The following is a 15,327-nucleotide window of genomic DNA, read 5'->3' on the forward strand; positions in this document are numbered from 1 at the left end:
TGGCAGAAGACCTTCTCCTGCAGCCCAGGGGAGTGAAAAGCTGCTTTCGGACAGTCCTTCAGAGCTTAGAAAACGCAGCGCTTTTTGCCAGCCCAAACCAGAGGACTCTAACTGGACAGGGAGAGCAAGAACAAAGCCAGTCTACAAGCGAAGCAAACACCAAACTATCAGGCTAATAAAAGTATCATTCCCCTGAATACACGATTTCTGACGGATCGCCAATTCTAGGACTCAACTTTGTAGTGGCCCACAGTGGCATTTGATTAATGAAAACCCTGTGTAACGCTCACGCGAGGAGTGGCTAGTTACCAGATTTCGGCGGCAGCAGAAGCGGTCGGTAAGGAAGCAGCAGAACAGGTCTGGCAAAACCCTGCCCGACCCAGGGAAGAGAGGCGTCTGCCCCAGAAAAGAGCAGCTTTGCAGGAAGAAGGCCTGCTGACAGCAGGGAATGCTGCTCCCGTTCGTGCCTACTCCGAGATCGGAGCTGGCTGCAGGAAAACACAGGGATCAATCCGCATGTCAGGACAAAACCAAGTTAATCCATACACAAAAAAATTAATATAATCAGAATTGCGCAGGGCCTGGCAGCAGCTCACTGAAACCAGACACACACACAGTTCTTCACCACACTAAAAAAAACACACCCCACAAAACAACCAACAAAGAAACCTGAAGACCTGTTGATAATTTATTCCCTTATGACATATTTTACTGTTGCTCCCGAAGAGCAGTTCCCTTGCAAACTAGATACATAGACTTCAAAATAAAACTCGAGCTCGTTATGATTTCTCCCCTCTACAAAGATTACAAGCAACTCATCGGCGCATCATCTGTAAAGACACAATCGGAGCATTTCGACCTGAGTAAATTACAGGATTCCACGTAGCAACTAACTCTCACATACAACGACCACAGCCAGAACGCAGCACTGACAGCTAATAAGCACTTTGGACCTTTACAAGGATTTAACGTTTTTCTTTGTAGCATCTGTGAGAAACTATTATACAAAGATCCTGTCTCCTCCCAATTCCCAACATCGCCGCCCCTGGACCGGTCGTTTGTATCTGCTCAGAGTGATCCCGAAGAGGTGCAAATGCTCCAGCCAACCACCCAAACCTCGACACCCGGCCTCCCAGGCGCAAACAGACGGAAGGCAGCAGCAGAGCCTGCTCGAAGACAGCCAAGGCTCCGATGTTTGGCACTTGCCTTCTCTGGCCTGCGCTTCTGCTCGGAGTTACTCTGCAGCGCAGCGAGGGCCGGCGCTGGCACACCGTCCCACTGAGGGACAAAGGTTCAGCCCAGAAATTCAAAGGCTACCCCCAACTACAAGTCTGGGGTTGATTTGGGGGGCTTTTTTTTTGTTTTTGTTTGGGTTTGTGGTTTGTTTTTTTTTATTTCCATATAGAAATTGTGGGCATATGGAAGTGATGTGACAAAAGAATGCTGAGTTTTCTAAATAGCTGATAGTCTTGATGAACAAGAAAGCTTCCCAGTTTCCTTTTAAAGTCTTCCTGGGAATCATGACTTTACGTTTCTAGTCTTAAACTAAATATCCAAGTTATTTAAAGTCTGCAAACAACTATAGTGCCAGAGAAAGATATCTAAAAGTCAATGAAGGAAGTAAATATTTGTCAAGGACACACCAAAGTGATAAAAGCCAGCAAAATGAAGAGGTCAGAGACAATTAACCGGGGCCCAGGCCTGGACCCCGTAACCTGCCAGCCCCACCAAGTACCAGCGACTGGTTATGGAATCACCTCTTTGCCCTCAGGTGAGATGGAGAAGTGCTAGTGTATACTCACAGGATTTGTCCCTCATGAAGAATTCTCATTTCTTTCAATTTTTATCTTGAACCAAAACACTCCATCCCGACTGCTGCATTGTCTTGGGAACCCGATTTGCTCATTCCTGCTATATCCTATGCGGTTTTTATTACAAAACAGGCAAGATCCTTTTCCAGAAATCTTTTCAATATTTGTTCCGGTGTCTTGATCTTATTAAAAGTCCTTCCTGGCTTTTCCTTTGGTAGTCATTTATCTTTTGTACAGATGACGTCTGTCCATTCCAGCAAATCCAGGCTTTCTCATTACTGCAGAAATAGCATTGATGCAGGAATTTCAAAAATGTGGTTTTAGTTTGTGTGTGCTCATTGGGATAACTATTAATGCGGTGTAAGAATTACTCACTGTGGCGATTTCAAAAGGATACTTTAATAGCCTTTCTGTAAAAGAAGTTCAAGTTTCTGAATCATCTATGTAAAACAATCAAATCCGTCTCTTTTCTTTTTTTTTTTTCATTTTTTTTATAAACTAATAACATAGTCTCTTTTTGTTGTATTCCAGTAAAGCTGCTTCACTGCAGCCACACACATTGCACAATGCCCATTTTCAGGCTGTAGTGTCACTGGGAAGTTCTCACCCGAGTAACTTCCATTCAGGCCCAGCCAAGAGCATCACAGTACGCACGGAGCTGACGTGCCGCTACCCAGAGAGCGGCGCCCCAGCCAACCCATCAGTGAAGGTTATTACACACACCCAGAACTCAATATCGGGGACACATCTTTGAAGTAATCTACAATACCATCACTGGGAGAAAGTTATTCACTAGAGCCACCTTCTTTCCAGGTTAAGTTATTTCTGCCTTTTTTTTTTTTCCTTTTAAATTAAGGAAACAAAAATTATGACAGAAACGATGAGATAGAGAGTATATAAAGTAAGTAACGCCTTCTGTTTGCAACAAGCTGAGAGCACTCGGTAAGCATTTCTCTCCCCTCCCCGCCTGTTTCAAGAGACCCTTCCAGGAAACAGATCAGACCAACTTCCACAGGAGATGTGCAGGTGAGCAACGACTCCCTTCTTGTGCGGCCTCTCTCATGGCACCACCCAGCAGCAAAAGTGACAGCACATGGCCCAAATGCGACAGTGAGCAGTTCAGACACCAAATACTGTTTAAACTCGCACACGTATTTTTTTTATCTTCCCTTTTTGGAACACCAGGTACATAGAGAAGAGCGACACAAGTTTAAGATGCGCCAGTCAGGAGGTTTAATGCAACTTCAGAAGATTTATAGGGTTTCTATTCAAACAACTCCACCTTTCTCAGGCCTTCAGAAACATCACTCCATCACACAACCCTGAGGCAGCCCCCAAAGATGCCTTGCATTAATCAAACTAAGCAGCACCAGCAGATTGCCCTCCTTCATAAGGGGCCGCTAACGGGTTTTTAGTGATGGAGACCGTAGGGGCAAGAGTCTCTTCAAGACGAGTAACCCCTCAGCAGGCAGGAGGCCTTGCTACACAGACGCATCGCACATTTATCTACAAATTTCTCTCGTGGTTTTTTTTTTTTTTTTAAACTACCCAGCAGAAGCAGATGAGACGCCCTACGTATGTGCAAAAACTCCTTTCATCTGTGCTTTGTGGGCAACATTAACCACACGTGTTTCGCTTGCCGTGTCTCTCACCAGCCGGTGACCACGCAGGGACAAGCACGTGGGCACAGCTGCCGCCAGGGCTCCGACCTCCACCCCGCGGCCACGCACGCTGCCCGGCACGGCGCCTGCGGCCGGCCGAGCCCACACAGGACAGGTATTATTCACTTTGCCCAAGCGTTCACAGACATTTATCCTGCCCAAGGACCATCCACTTGCCTCCCTACAGGGAACGGGGTGGAAATCAATCATTATAAAGAGAGAACAAGAAACTCCTATAGCTCCTTTTGCTCTCTGCTCTGCGAGGAACGTGCCCGGCGGAAGAGATTCCGGCAGAAGAAAATGCCCTGAGCTCCTGGAGAGACAATGACGGGGGAGGGAACAGGGGACACACATCTCCTGGTCTAGATCCCTGAACGGAGCAAGACATTACACGATGCCCAAATGTACCTTTTTGCTTTGCATTGCTACTTTATGTTATCTAAGAATTATCAAATGCTATCTAGGATTCAAATCAGCAGACTTAGTACTTGTATCATCTCAGATTTTGCACATCGAAGTTTTGAAAGTCACATTACTCACTGGGAAAGAGCGCCATTTTGGGTTAATTTATCCCAAACTTCACAGTAACTTTTTCCTGATATTCTCTTTTCATAGAGGTAGCCAGCAAAGACAGAGGATGCCACACTAGCTCCCCACAGCTGCGCTAACACGCTTTTCTGCGAGTAACGCACCAGAGTGGGGCTCCCCAAGAGAAGAGCCGGCACCAAACCCTTCTCCAGCCCCACGGTGGGCGCTTGGAGCTCGCACTGACTCTCGGCAGCAAGAGCAGCTCCACACCCTTACGTATTTGTGAAGTTTTTTACTAGTTTTTTCAATCTAGTAAAAACAGGCCATGCAACATGGAAGGTGGAGAGAGGGAGGGAGAACAAATCCGACAGCCCAAGATTTTTTTTTTTTCAGATTCTCTCTCTAGAAAAATAAATAAAACGAGGGAGCCTTATGGCACAGGATGTTCTAGATGTTCTTTGTAGACCTTCCAAGCGCAAGAAACAAGAACAGAGACGTTAACGCAGGCGGTAACAATGCCAGTGACCACATTCCAAAAGCCATGGTGCAGTTACGGTGCCTCACTGTTACATCAACATCACGCTAAGTCCTCTCCATAGCGGATGAGAGACAGGGAACCGGAATTATTCAAAACCTCTGGAACGGAAATCTCACATCAATTCCAGGAACAAGAGAAAAAAGTCTTAACACTTCTCCACTTGATTGGCACCTGTCACGTTTAAAGACAGACAAAAAAAAAAAAAAAACAACCCCAAAAAACCCCATTTCCACTCCTTAAAGTCTGGAAACTTCCCAGGAAGCATTCCCCCAGCAATGATCCTCCTACACTTGGCTAACTAGTTTGCTGCCGTTCCAAATGCCTCTGGAAACATCAGCAGGATCCACATACCACAATTAAAAGTTGGCGGCTACTCAACCACAGCGCTGAACTACCAAATGGTTGTCCTCCAATCACTGCACAAACAACTCCCTCTGCAAAAATGCCCCCCACCTCCGCACTCTCCCGCGGGCAACGGCCAGCTTCGGAAGTTCGCAGGAGTTGTAACTCAATGCACCACTTTCTGAACCAAAACAGTGAAGTTTTTCTAGAAATAGTACAACCAATTTAGCTCCTATACTCACCGAAGCTTTTAAAACCTGTCTTCAAGGCTCTCCTGTCATTCCAACTGTCTTTTATCGGAGAAAACTAGATCCTAGGAACTTAATTTACATCCGTCTGATACAACTGCCTCCTGTCTTCAACTCCCACACTCTGACCTGCAAGAGCAGACATCGCTGCGGCCACTGACCGAGGCCTCGTCTCCAGTGAAATTCACAGCATAAAAACGCAGAAATTGGTAACTCAGAAATGGGGGGTCGGAAAACCACACACACAGTTTGCATCCATCGCGCAGATCACATATGGCAAAATAACGGTACCCAAACACGCTCAGCAAATCACTGCTTCCGCTCGTCCTTCAGGAGGCTCACACAAAATGCCGGTTCTGGGAAGAGCACGGAGTCGGACTTTGGAAGAGGCAGGCAAAGGAAAAAAGTCAACTATTTCTAGATATTAAGCAATGCAGCTATCGCAGGCAGTGCACCCTCTAGAGAAGATGCCTTCCATTTTCCTGCCGTTCCCAAACTCTTGTATTTTGTCACCATCACAATTCCGGATTATTTAAAAAAAATCCTGCTGCTATTCCCTTCCACAGTTATCTCTAAATAAAATAAAAAAGTACTAATGAGAAGAGAGCTGCAGCCCGCCTCTGTAAGCTCAGTTCTGATCCAGCTGCAGCTTTAGTTAATTTAATCGAGGTATTTCTGAACAGAAAGGAGGACTGATCACTCACGTGGTTACGGGTTTCCAGCGGAACTGCTCCGGACCCCAGCACCCCACACTGGCCCGACGGGCCCCAGCCTTCACTGGCGACCCATTAAACCTACCGGGGGGACGGGCCATGGAACAGAGTGGTCACAGTCATCACAGATGCCCAAAACCATTAAAGACGCAATGAAAAACGTGACTCGGGAACTTTTTGGTTAAAACAACCACCACCCTTTTCTCACTCAAGAAGTCCAATGGACACCCCACCAGACGGGTGCCCTGCCAGGAGGATACGCTGCCGTTGTACATGAACAAAAACCCCAGCATTTGGCCTCAAATCATCGCTCTCGTGGATTTATATCTAACTCCTAATGTCAGTAACGCTACTTCAGAGCTGAAAACTCAAGACTAATCTCCTCTTAATTCTTACTGTCACTAAAAATAAAAGTAGGACTTAGCTTGAATTTTCTGTTTTTGCTTCCAACTAAAACAACTCTGTTTCCCAGCGTGCTTCCACAGAAGTGAATCCAGATTTAAAATTCTTTTTATCATTCTCTAAAAGAGTATGTAAAACATTCAATTTTAATTTGGGAGGAGGAAATCCTGACATGGGCACATGCTGGTTATCCATAATCAAGGAAAAATAATAAATTATTCCACGTTAGATTTTAAGGCATTGATGACATCCACCTTCACAGAAGAGAAGTCGCTCTGTGATTAAACTTGTGGATCAAGAGTGAAGCATAAGCCTTATCGAGGATGCTGTTTTATTTTATTTGCCGTCTAGATGAAAAGAAGTGAAACATAAGAAGGACAGATGCATTTCACACCTTTTTCCTGGAAGTCTGAAGTGTTCAAAGCATCCGTTTCTTATTCTGCTGGACTTGAAAGAAATTTCAATGTCCCACAAGAAATTATAATTAAAATATACCTCCTGCAGTTTTTCCCATTTAGTAATTTAGTCTTCCTACCTCGCTGCTCTTCCCACATGTCTACAAGAAGCTATTGAGGTTTCACATGCCCCTGAATTACTCCCTTTCTCTCCCCATTCGTGCCAGCAGGGGAGGAAGCCAGGACCGGCGCCAGGGCTGTTCTGCCCCGCGGGGTCGCCCGAGATGAGCGGCTCGACGCGGAGGCACGGAACGGCTCTCAGCAGGGAGAAGAACTACCCGCCGGAGGTGCTCATTGCCTTCTGCCAACCAAGCAGCGCCTCCAGGCTTCCCAGCAGACACAGAACACCCATCACTCAGAGGTTCCCAGTGCAGCGATTTGAGCCCCACCTACCCACAGTCCTTTTGATAGATACGGTTCAAAATTTTGGTCCATTTCTCTAACTGAAGGCGTTCCAGGGTGCAGAAATGATGATTTCCTCAATTCTCAAAACGGACAAGCTAAGAGCAAGGTTGTTTGCAGTTTCTCTAGAAGATCCTTGTAACTGCGTCAAGAGAATTACGGAACAAAAACCTAACCACGATTCACAATCTATTTATTTACATTAGATTTCCTTGAACAAACAAAATTCAAACGGCAACCATGAGTGGTTTACTTGAAGAGACAAGAGGCAGTAGTGAACTCTAACGTCTCCTACAAGCTCGAGCAGATACGCCTTGCAGCCCTTCTCCTTGGAGCTGCTCACTTCAACAGGGGGGTTCTGGAAACAAACAAAACACTGTCAAAATCAGTATTCTGTTTGCTCCACGCAGCACGAAATAAACACGCATCCTTCTAAATCAGTCGGTTGGGTTTAACAGCACCATCTGAGCTTAAGGCGTGCACTGCAGATGTTAAAAAAATTTTTAAAAATAGGCTAAGCCTGGAATTTTTCAGTATTTTGGTATGCTCACAGCATTGTTTTCCAATGCTTCAGATGAAAGGTTATTTAAAAACAGTATCTAAAGATATGCCAAAGCGTTTTCACTTCAAGTTTCACTTTCAGTTCACCAAGGGGAAGCGCAGAGTCCTGTCCCTGGGGGGACTCACCTGGGGCCACCCCGCTGGAAAGCAGCTGGGCAGGAAAGGAGGGGGGCTCCTGGGGGGCACCGAGTGGAACGCGAGCCAGGCCGGAGGAGAGAAGGATCAGGGGGGTCTTATCCATGTAAATAAACTCCTGAGGGGAGGGCACAGAGACGACGGAGCCAGGCTCCTTCTGTGGTGCCCAGTGCCAGGACCAGAGGCCATGGGCACAAGCTGAAGCACAGGAGGTTCTGGTGAACATCAGGAAACACTTTTTCACTGCGAGGGTGACCGAGCCCTGGCCCAGGTTGCCCAGGGAGGTTGCAGAGTCTCCATTCTTGGAGATATTGAAAAGCCGTCTGGACAGAGTCCTCTGGACACGTCCACATACGGACCTGGGCAACCAGCTGTAGGTGGCCCTGCACGAGCAGGGGGTTGGACCACACGACCTCCAGAGGTCCCTGCCAGCCTCAACCATTTGGTGATTCTCTTGTTCTGTTTTAGCCACCAAAATACATCCTACCCTTTTTGAAACTATAAATCTGCACTCCAGCTCTGTAGACACTCCCCACCTGCAGCAAGCCAACAGGAAGAAAACCAAACACTTCAAAGCCTTCCTGAATTGCCTCCCCCACATTCAAGCCTGCAGCAGCTATAAACGCACGCACAGTAATTAGCATCCTCACTTGGGGCTAAAGAAGCAGACCTCCGTCAGCGCTGCTCTCTTACTGCGACACGAGAGACCACGAGTTCCCTTCTGCCCATCAGACAGGCAAACACAGACACAACAATAAGACAGGAACGCTTCAGAACAGTTTGTGGATTCAGTAGGTATCTGGAAGACAACATGTCTGTCCAAATAATTAAGTTAATACGCCATAATCTGAAATGATACAGATTAAAACAAGAAATTCACTTGAATGCCTCTTCCACACAGTTTAAAGCATATCTCTACTCTTTCTACATACTTTCAGGAACGGCCTGAAAGTTAGATTTCTCAAACGCCAGAAGCGCTGAGGTTTTCCCTCGGATAACCCCAAAGTTACGTCCCGTATTTCCTCATTGCAGAGCAGGGCATCCGGGAGCTGTAACGCTCTTACCTTTACCTCCGTAACAAAGCGTTGACAATCCCTCCAGAATTCATTCCCTGGGTGGAACAGCAAAAGGATCTTTCAAAGTCACCCTTACCCTTGACCAGAAGAGCAGCGATGTCCCTGCAGTCTCCCATTCTCTCCTCCCCGCTCTCCCCAGCCGCCGGCCTGGGAACGCCGCCCCTGCACACCGTCACACTCCTGGGATCCCGCTAACATCATGGCTCTGAGAAGCCCAAACACGCAAACATACACTCCACCACCTCTCCTTTAAAAACCTCTTTAAAATCCAGCTCTTCAATCATCGTTACAAACCCTCCCCCCTCCCCGCCTCTGTGACCTGACTTACGCAGGGAGCAGCTTTCCGAGGCTCCCACCCCGCAAATCAGCCCCCTTAATCAGGCACCTTTAACGACGTGGTCCCGACTGCGGGTTAAGAGGCATGTTCTCGTGTGCGTTCTTCATGTCTGAAATATATTCTTAATACTATAACAAACACCCGCTCTCTGTCACACTTCTGTGCCTGTTTAACCTTTACATCACTGTTTTCTAGAATTAATTCCATATGATTTCTAACGGGCCGTCTCCATGGTATTGACACATTACCCTATATTATTATATGCTGACATTCCCAGCCACTGCATGAGAAAGAAGGTCCTCGATCAGATTCTACATCGGTGGCCAGAGCACGGGCTAACGCGCTTCTCGCGTACTGATCCCGGCTGCTGTCAGACACAGGAATGCAACCAACACACGGCACGCAGCCTTCACTCACCACAGCTCAATTAAACTTCGCCAACGAGGAGAGACTGATTCCAAGAGTGACACCATTGCCACCAGACGGCTCAAAGTTCAGCTCAGCACCAGCGAAAGTAACTTGCTCTGCCATCAACGCCCTCCTCTCAGCAGTCTCCTCTCTCATTTCGGTCACAACTCACCGGCCCCCGCAGCGAGAAACCCCGAAGACAACACAGAGCCTGGATCCAGGCTGAGCCTCCAGCCCGTGCCGTGAACTCCTTACATACTCCTGTGGATGGCTTCCAGCTCTGGGAAACTATGAAGAAAGCTGAAGTTTTCAAAAGCACATTACAACACGCCAGGCACCCAGTAGCTCCCAAACTTCCCCGTCGGCAGACAGCCAGCTTCCCGCGCTCACACGAGGCCAGGGAGCCCACGGAAGACAAGTCTGGCTGTTTGCCTTGTCCCTCCAAAACAAGGAGTACCAGGCTACAGAGGTTTATCTTCTCTACAGCTCATATTACTTCAACAGACAGCTAAATATAGTAAAATGGTGATTATTCAGCACATCTTTAAAGCAACAATTTCCCTCCCAATTAATTTCCAGTTCCTCAGATTAATTATCTACTCAAATTTTCTTGATGCACACACTCAAGAAGCCGAATGCATTTCCTGTAAATTAAACTGCCTTCAGAGATAATGATGCTCCTAGAAGGACTTTGCCTAAGCAAAGAATCAAAACCCCGGTTCCACGGAATCTGCCGGGATGGGCAAGAGGCGGAAACCAACGTCTCCGGACAGTGAAACTGCGGAGCTTGAACCCGAACAAGAAGCCGCTTCACTTGTCCTCAGGGTAACAGCCCTAACCCAGTAACAAGCAGCAGCTCTTCATCAGCACAAACAAGAACAAAACTTAATAAAAAAAAAAAATCAAACAAAAAACAACAGTCAGCGATAATCACTGTTGCTCACAACTTCAGCCACCGAGGAGCTGTACTCAGGAGCCATAAGGTCTCCTGAGCCTGCAGATGGTCCAGACCTGTTTCTGTGAGAACAGCGACAAAGCTCCTGTACGTTTCTGTCAATACCTGACTGGAAACTTGAGGAGAAGAGCCCAAAGCAGACCGTCTGCAGAGCGACCAAGTTCTTCCTTGGCGCTGTCGGACCAGAAGACCACAGGAGCAGCTGTGACCGTGCGCTGGTGCGCCCGCCACGGGGAGAAGAAAGCAGAGACCTTTCTCCACCCAGAGCCAGGAGAAGACGCATTCCGACAGCTCCTTACTTTTCCTTGGCATTTCTTTGCTCTCCTACTCTGTGGCCTGATCCCGGCAGGGGCAGTGCTCCCGACTCCTCAGAACAGAGCAGGAGGGCTGTTTGAGCACAGTACCTGCCAACCCCCTTTGCTCAGAACAGCGGCTGTACGGAAGTCCTTGGTGGAAGAGAAACCACCATCTTTTCAGGGAGGAAAGTGGCCCCCGAGCCGCTTCCCCGTCCCTGGGCAAAGGGGACGGAGCTGCGGAGGGTGGAGTCGTCACCTCCAAGCGCCATCACTCAGGACTCTGCCCCGCTCAGACGGCAACGGCGGCCAAAGCTCCGTCCCCCTCCCTGGTTTCTTACCACCTTTCTTTTGGATTCTTTTGCTGCTGTTGAGGGTTGGAGCCCAGCTCCCTGGCCACGCTCCTGACACGTTCCCACCGGACACTGGCTGTGGGATGTGCTCCTGGCCCAGCGGCAGCGGGGCTCGCGCTGGCCCAGCGTCTACACCCTGCCTTCGCGTTGTCCCCTGCCGGCACGGACACCCTGCTTCACACCACAGGTCACTTCAGCGTCGCACAGTCAGAACACGAGGTGGGGGGGAAAAAAAGTTTCTTACTCCTGAAAGCTGTCATTTGAGCACAACGAAAGGGAACTCTGAGATTAAAGCACTGTCGGAAATCAAATATCTGCTAAAAGCTGACACAATTCAAGCCTGTCTAGATTACTAACGAGGTGTAAGTGGAAATGCACAATCAGACAACAGAAAGAAGGCAGGGTTAGCGTACTATACCCTGATCTTATAAAATATTTAAGCAAAGCATATGACCATTGATAATACGCACTTTGACTGAACAATGGGCTGCATATAAACAACTTTTTTTTCCCCAGACCTTCAGCGTATGGGTTTCTGTGGGGGAAGGAGGAAAGAAAGTTAGTTAAAGGAAGAAATAAAACAACATACACACAGGGACACATTCCAAGTATTTACGGTACAGCCCCTGTAAAGTGTATTTGTAATATCGTACACGTTCTAGTTTAGAAACAGACACAGGTACACACTCATAGACTCGGAAACCTTTAAGTTCTCAGGGAAACATACACAGGAGGAACAATTCTGCTGAGAACAAAGCTCTCGCGCGTGCCCCCAGCCAGCGGCTCCGCGGGCCGTGCTCTGCACCAGCCGAACAACTCCGTGCTTTAATAATTGACAGGGCCCCCACCCCAGCTAAGGCAGGCGGGCAGCTCCCCAGGACGATAAATGCACTGAATCGCGGTATTTTTAATTCACCTGCTTAAAATTCAAACAAAGAAGCTTTTTTTGAGAGGACGTAGAATACCAAAAAAAGAAGCCTGGGTAACAGAAGTAAATTTAGTTTCTCTTCTTCTGGATCTCACACTTCACCAGGTCCCCGTTGCCGTTCACGAGCTGACCCATGGCCAACGCCTTGGCAGGGTCCCCCCGGCTCCGCACCTCAGCCCAGAAAAGCCCCTGAAGAACTAAGCCGGCAGTGATAATTTCTACTAAGAAACACCCGGTGAGAGACGGTCATTATTTGCACGCCTTGCTCCTATGCTAAACAGGCTGAAATCGGGCAAAAGCAAGTTCTGCAGGAGCTCAAACAGCACACCACAAGAACAATCCACCTGGTTACCAACCAGCCAGCAGCAGAAGGCTTGCATGGAGAAGACATTCCAGGTATAGGCATGTGACAGATGACGATTCACGGGAAGACGTGGCGGAAAAGGTGAATAGTTTTTTTTATCTGAAAAAGCCAAAGCCTTGAGAGGAGTTCAATTATTGTCTTTAAGCCCGAGAGTGGCCCTTCTTAAACTGAAACATTCTTGTACAGACGCAGTAAATCTCACCGTCATCATCACCACCACCATCCAAACACTACGAGGTTTCTGTGACGGAGCTGATGTTACTCAAAAGTCCAAGAGACAACGCGGACTCTGTTCTCCAGAGTCACAGCTACTGCACCTCGCGTGCCAGAAAAATACTGTACCAGCTAGAGCAGCTATGAAGAAAGAGATGATAAACAACAGAAAATACAAAAATATAACTAGAAACAAATTCTACTCTGGAAATTTGTATTTTTCAAGGCATTTCAACCTGTAACACTAACCCTCCCCTTTAGAAGCCGGAGTGGCAAAGTCTACGCTGCGAGGACACTTCCAGTGCTCAGGTCTGCCCGCAGCTCTCCTCACCTACAGACTGCAAACGAATTAAAACACGATTTCCAGAAGCACAAGTTTTCCACTATATTTGCAACTATTGTATGCATTTAGGCTCTTTGCCATTTGAAAAGTGTTTCTTTAAACTGATGCCCATCGTATACAAAACAGAGACAAAAGCTATAAGAAAGTTAATTAAGTCCTGGGACAATCCTCATACTGGACAATCATACCGTTTTATCCCCAAAATGCAACCAATACTGGAGACATAAAATATTAAAATGTTTTAGGCAGATATCTCTACTCCTCACAAGTACTGCAGGATGGAGCTGCAAGTTCTGCTGCGATTGCTGGGTTTATAAATAACTGGATTTGAATTAAACCCAGAAGAGGAATGAAAAATTGATGTTATACTACAAGTTTTGGCTTGAGGTTTTCCACCACCCCCCCATAAAGTTGAAATATTGATGCCATTTTTACAACCATGAATAAGAGAATGACTCTTCTGCCAGTGAAGGTGCCCAGGACACCCCGGCACGGGGGCCGCGCTCCCAGGACAGCATCGCCCCTACCTGCTCAACGGGCACCCGGCGCGGGGGGGAAGGAGCTGGGTCAGGTCAGGAGGCTGAAATCCCAGGAGGTGACCGACATCTTACTCGGGGAGAGTTTCATTCAAATTTCATAAAGCTATTGAGCGAGTAAGGCAGGCAGAAAGGACGCGGGTATCGAAAGGGGAATTACTGATGCCCTGAATTTAAAACACAGAAGTCGCCCACCGAGAGACACGCCGGCTCACAAACAGCCCGTGCTGGAAGGGGGAGGTGCATTCTGGGACATGTCAATTAAAATTAAGAATGAAATAACTCTGTGCAACGGTGCTGAATGGCATCTTCTCTCAAGAGACCGCAAGTTCAAATTGAGATTTCAGCTGTGCAATCAGATTTCCATTCTTAACCCTTTCGCTTCCGATGCAATCGATCGGCTCACGGCAGCCGCCTCTCTCCTCCAACTCTCCACCAAATCCAAAGACACTTTGCAGAGTCCTGTCCCTGCCCGGAGCCCGGCGGCCAGACGGTGACGGTGCTGCCACCAGAATTAGTGAGACGCCAGAAAGGCAAACCAGCTCTCAGTGACCATGACCCCCATCAGAACCGAATCCAGAATTTCGGCGAGCAGAAAACCATTGAGACGTGCACTGAACAGTGCGCTTCGGTCCCTTGTTACAACCACTCAGACTCCACAAGGATTTTGAGAAGTTTGTCCTCCACAGTCGCCGGGGCCAGCATTTAGTTTATTCTGCCCAAGGGAGAAGGTGGTGTATCCCTCACCCCACCCATCTTTAAAAAGCATTTATCTATAATTTACACCCAGGAGAATGCCAATTCTCCCTGTCCCTTTAAAAGAAAACCGTGGATCTTTTAGAAGAATAAAACAAAACACTTCAGGGAATTTTAAATACAGGAAGGAGGGATAAGAGCACGGGGGAAGAACCCAACAGCCTTCGTAAATATTTCTGTGACTCCAGTTGCCAAAACAGTATCCACATCGCGTCCCGCGGCCAAGTGTCTTTGAACACAAGAAAATTCAGAGAGCAACAACCCTGGGAACACCCCTCCGCCGGCAGTGCATTTGCAGCACGTCAGCCGGGACGCGGCTCGTCCTCCCCCATCCTCACCCCCACGGCAGAGGCCGGTGGCACCCCCGTCTCTTTCCGGAAAGTCTCTGGAATCCAGCCAAGCCCAGGATGGGTGTTCCACAATATTTGCTATGCCTCTTCCTACAGGCGGCAAAGGAAGAAAATCACATTTTATTCGAGTGTTGAGAAGTTTGTGTTGGCACTGTTATGCTGAAATTTTGAAGTGTCAGCTTTGGGGAAGAAAGAAATAGAAAAATAAATTGATCCCATGTAACTGAAACACAAAGATGATTCTGACTGGAGTCTCCAAAACCAAGAAGCAGAAAAAGCTACTGATTAACAGTGTGTCACACTGGATTTAAAGCGACTCGCAGGCAGATGTTTCAGTTCCTACTGACACACCAAGACCAGCAGCCAGATTGTCAAAATCCTTCAGTGGGTGACGCAGCACTCGTTAATCCATCTCTAATCACATTTGCAGTTGGTGTGTACCAGCTGGACAGGTCTGAAAGCCGGTCCCTCGTTTTGGTTGCCCAGATAGCTGCGGCTTTCTCTTTTGAAGATTTGGCCCTTGAGGAAACGGTAGGAAAGAATACACTTTTAAAACCACCATATTAAAAGGAACCAGAACATTTTTAACAATGGAACTCAACCACGTTCTCACTTCACA

The 15,327-nt window shown here is 47.6% G+C and overlaps 1 protein-coding gene across 16 annotated transcripts in view; it reads right to left on the reverse strand.

The window, feature by feature from the left end:
* Positions 1-15,327, reverse strand: part of ARVCF (ARVCF delta catenin family member) — a 278,074-nt gene that overhangs the window by 128,025 nt on the left and 134,722 nt on the right. The window contains exon 1 of one of the 16 annotated variants that reach the window (XM_054219513.1): positions 9,790-9,922. The exons of 14 other annotated variants lie outside the window; for them this stretch is intronic. The gene's annotated coding sequence lies outside the window, so the exon portion shown is untranslated. Of the gene's footprint in view, positions 1-9,626; positions 9,736-9,789; positions 9,923-15,327 lie in introns of those variants that run through there. One more of the 16 variants, XM_054219512.1, reaches the window with a different exon arrangement.

Source organism: Rissa tridactyla, chromosome 13 (assembly GCF_028500815.1).
Source record: "Rissa tridactyla isolate bRisTri1 chromosome 13, bRisTri1.patW.cur.20221130, whole genome shotgun sequence".
In the NCBI taxonomy this organism is placed as follows: Eukaryota; Metazoa; Chordata; class Aves; order Charadriiformes; family Laridae; genus Rissa; species Rissa tridactyla.